This window comes from Octopus bimaculoides, chromosome 19, assembly GCF_001194135.2.
Source record: "Octopus bimaculoides isolate UCB-OBI-ISO-001 chromosome 19, ASM119413v2, whole genome shotgun sequence".
Classification (NCBI taxonomy): Eukaryota; Metazoa; Mollusca; class Cephalopoda; order Octopoda; family Octopodidae; genus Octopus; species Octopus bimaculoides.
The window spans coordinates 51107347-51112271 of NC_068999.1; the positions used below are offsets into that span (position 1 = coordinate 51107347).

A 4925-nucleotide genomic window follows, 5' to 3' on the forward strand; every position below is an offset into this window, starting at 1 on the left:
TCTAATAAGAGTAAGAGTCGGTAAGGTAAAACATGAGCTTTTAGTTTCGAACTCGACATACTCAGTGGAAGATTGGTTTTTCACAATTATCTCCGCAAAAATTATGAATTTCCTCGAACGACTATTAATAGTATTAATTTGATACAACCTTTGCAAAGATTTCAGACCCCTTCAATTATTCATTCAGAAATCATTTTATCTATTGCATTTCATTTTAATACATCGACAATTAAATTAAATGATACCTATTTTAAATGGCGAGATGCTTTCAGTTGCAAGGTGTAGAGTTATTGTTTCAGATGTAAGCTTTAAATTTATTCACATTCCGATTGTATTTTAGGACTAGAGTGAATATATCACTTTGAATAGTCATTATCATCAAGAAATACTATCCTGGAAACGAATATGAATTTCTGTTAGTGAAATAAACGTATTGTATAAAAATCATTTTGTAGAACAATTAGCCTTCATTGAAGTGCGGCACAATGAAATTCAAGTACAAACCTTATGGAGGAAAGTTTGATAAAAGAACATCCAAGGCAAAATATTTCGGCCGTAAACATTCATGTAGATGTAGACAATATTGTTTGTAGCTATTGATTGAGTACTCCGATCCAGCAGCTTCCTACATTGAAATGTAATACTAATGCTTCTATTATTCTTTCTACTGATGCTTTTACTCATACTTGCTTGAACTGCAGTCTCTGGATAGAGAAGTTATTGCGAAATTATTGATTCCTTCAAAAACGATCACCACCATTGTTTTTGTTTTTTTTATAATGGTAGCCGAGAAGTAAATCCTTAAGGAAATATATATTATCTCTTATGGTACAAAGTGTGTGCAACCATTTAAATTTGACCCTGCAATACCTATAAAAAATAAGCAATACATACAAGGTAATTTTGAACTCAGATTGTGAAATCCAGAGGAAATGCTACTAATCATTTTGTCCGGCGTGCAATTAAATCTCCCAATTCACTGTCTTCATTTTAACAGCTACCTTTGTCAAGTAGCAATCATATTTGTGAGCAAAGACATCCAGTATTTAATTGATTGTATCATAAATAAAAGCTATAAATTAAGCGTTGTGTTAATTTTCATCCGAAAATGACAAGTATAGCAAAAATATTCTCTGATGTCAAACGCGTGTTTACAAAAATTCTAAATAAAACACCGTAAAAATGAAGAAACGCATATATCGTGATTTCGCTTTAAATTATAATACCAATGTCATAATATCACACAGCTTTATTTCTGTTAACAAATTTGTTGATATCACGAGCGTATATGAGATTTTTTTTTTTTTATAGAGACCAATAATTTCTGTAAGAGTATTGTAACTGTATTAAAAGAAATATATTTTTGTATTGTTAATAATTTGATAGTGACAGAGTGTTGTAAATTGTGAATATGATGTCGGAACAATATAGTTTGACATATTCTAACACCATTCAAACAACTCGAAGATTCAGTAAAATTTCCAATGATAAATGGTTCAACGTACGTATTGAGAAAATATTACGCTAACGCTTGTTATTATTGTGAAATATGTGATATGAAGTTTAACTATGAAGTTTAACACGAACATAGATTTTAGGCTCTGGATATTCAACATATGAGCAATGAATATTGTAATCTCTCTCTCTCTCTCTCTCTGTCTCTCTCTCTCTCTCTCTCTCTCTCTCTCTCTCTCACTCTCTCTCTCACTCTACTTCTTTTTCCCCTTCCTCTCTCAATCGATCTCCTTAACTGCATGTCTCTACATCTTTCTATGTTTATCTGTTTTTGTCTGTGTATATGTCTTTGTATGTGTGTGTCTTTTTATCTGTCCGTCCCCGCTCTATCTTTGTCTCTCCTTTCTCTTTTATTCTCCGAGAAGCATGTACACACACACACACATATATACACACTTACTGTATTCATACGACCACTCTAAATCGGTCATGAAAATGGTAAACATATTGACAGCTCAATTCAGAAAGAAAGTAAAGAATGCCATTTTCTCTACTTTATGCATTTTCAATAGATTATCAAACATAAATGTTCATAGTGTCTGCACTGTACATATTACGTAGATATAGCAAAATTGCTGAACTCACACACTCAAAAACGTTTTTATTTCGGTGCAGTCAGACATGTTTCCACATTAAATGCTTCATACCATCATTGTTGAACTCAAGTGAACTTTGTAGAAAATCCGTCATGACATGTAACTAATAAATTCCAACAATTTCCATGTTCTCTTGAAAAGAACATCGACTTTTCCTTCAGTATATTATAGCATACATGTTTCAAGTTACATTTGGTATTAAGTTTATTCACTTAATTTACGTGTATTTATTACAGTGTCAATATGTGTTTTGTATAACAGAACGTCCCATTTTTATTTGAAATACAGATATCAATCCTAGAACAAAAGTTCTGATACCTTTAATTAATAAAATCAACATCTTCTGCTTTTTTTTCTTTCACATGTTTCAGTCACTGAACTGCGGCCATACTGGGGTACGACCTTGAAGGATTTTGCCGAAAAATTCGACTGCAGTAATCATTTTTTAAGTCTGGTAATCATTTTATCTATATATGTGCGTGTGACTGTCTGTATGTTTGGGTATGTTTTTCTAGCTCACAAATACGCTCACCAGTCACTGGTCAGACTGGAGCTCTAGTAGAAGACACTTGTCAAATATGCCCCGTGAAAGGATTGAATTGGAAACGACGTGGCTACAAAGCAAGTTGCTAATCACACTATGATGATTGAAGAAAATTAAATTAAAATACTAAGGAAATTATATATAAAATTATCTTTCTCTTTAAGAATGATGCATATTATATTTTTTTTTTAATTAATTACAGACTCTGCCTTGTATCAATAGATTCCTAATGAAGAAATATCAAAAGTCAAGTGAAAAGATTAAACATTCCAGGGTCGTAAGGAATAATTAGGAAATGACTTAGCAATAACGAAAAATTCATTTCGGAAAATAATGTTTAAGGAAGCTCACTATCGCAATATACAATTTAATTTATATTTTTACAATAAATGTAATAAATAATTTTTGCTGATCAATAAATACAAACAGTTGCTTTGTATATTTGTCTGGAGAGATAAATCACCTGGCCACTATTTATATATATGATAATGTAATTTCAATGAAATAGATACATATCTAGAAAGGCAAATGTACTTGATAATTTAATTGTATTTACGGTTGAGTAACAAACTTCATTAGTGACTAATATATAATTCCAATAGATGCTTCAGTTGAATTACTTTATGAGATAAATTACAAAAGAAGCAGATGCCAGGGGAGTAGAATTTTTAATTATACCTTACAAATGAGAAATAGTAAATACAAATGAAATCTTGGTTCTCTAAATATGCTATGATTTCTAAAAAATCGGTCGCTGTTTATTCACATATATCTACTGAACTCTATCTTACTAATTATCTACACGAGTTTTATTTTTGTTATCTTAAATATTTTCTTATGTACGTAATTCTTTTCTCAAAACATGCAGTAAACGATGTAATCTAAATAACGAGAGAAATCAATATAATTGTGATTATTGTCGTAGTTTATTATTATTGGCTATTATGTTAAATGAAACATATGACGGTTGCTTATTCCTAGATTGTAGTGCTTCGCATAATTATGGGATAGATTATAAAGCCTACATCTTTAACACTATAATATACTGCTTAATAAGACAGCGAACTGATAGATATATGCGGCATATAACGTGTAGCGTCCGCACAACGTCGATTTTGGTGGATACAGTGAGCTAAGGTGCAGCACGAACATTTGATCACTAAAAACAAATCATTTGTGCAGGTAGTTCAGCAAAAGCTGAATGCACATTCATCATCTTTGACAGGAGTCCATCATATCATATCATGTATATATATATATATATATTTGTGTGTGTGTGTGTGTGTGTGTGTGTGTGTGTTTGTGTGTGTGTGTGTGTGTTTGTGTGTGCATGTGTGTGTTTCAATGAATATGTATATGTATATATATATATATATATATATATATATTTATGTGTGTGCGTGTGTGTGTGTGTGTGTGTATGTGTGTGTATGTATATGCTCATATATATGTATCATCATTATTAAATTTTACTCCTCAGCGTCCTCGATTTTACTTGCTTCGGGTAATTGTTTGAGAGCTGTCTGCATATTGTTGTCAAAGGCCACGCAGGGTCTCTTTCCAGGATACTCACCACTCAATTTCCGATCTAGAGCAGCAGTGTTTTAACAAGTTCTACCCTCATGTCATTTCCAATTTCTCTGATATATTTCTCAACTTTGGCTGTCAGTGCTCCCAATGCCCGTACAACTACTGGGTTGACAGTTTCTCTCTTCAGACTCCATTTTCCCACCGTTTTTAACAATTTCGTTTATTAGTACTTTATAATTTTCCATCTTTTCCAGCTCCTTGTCATCTACGCATGTGACACCACATATGTTAATATCTATAGCTTTCGTATCTTTCTTTCTCATCCACTACAACAATGTCTGGTCTCCGAGCATAAATTAGAGACTCACATTTGATATCATGATATTTTATAAACGTTATTCTCTGAATAAGGGTCGTTTAAGGATGTTGAATGAAACACCCACGTTTCCAGAGGTGAATCATTCAAACTCCAAAGACTTCTTCTCAACACATGGCAATGATGCTCCGCAAATACTTCTGCTCGTGATCAGAGATGCACTTATCGTCAGCCACTTCTTTCAAATTTCCAGATCGCTGAAGTTGTGAATGCGAACTATGACTACTTATCTTTAAGTAATATAGTGCATAGCCAAACTCGTATAGAATAGGTATAACTCCAACCAAATGTGCAGAGTATGGCTTTCTTTCTTTTGTTCACTCACCTATATATATATATATATATATATATATATATATATATA

The 4925-nt window shown here is 32.2% G+C and overlaps 1 long non-coding RNA gene across 1 annotated transcript in view; it reads left to right on the top strand.

Moving 5' to 3' along the window:
- Positions 1–4925, top strand: part of LOC128250039 (uncharacterized) — a 402283-nt gene that overhangs the window by 249922 nt on the left and 147436 nt on the right. Inside the window, exon 4 of the long non-coding RNA XR_008266160.1 lies at positions 2483–2565. This is a non-coding gene — a long non-coding RNA (uncharacterized LOC128250039). The remainder of the gene's footprint in view (positions 1–2482; positions 2566–4925) is intronic.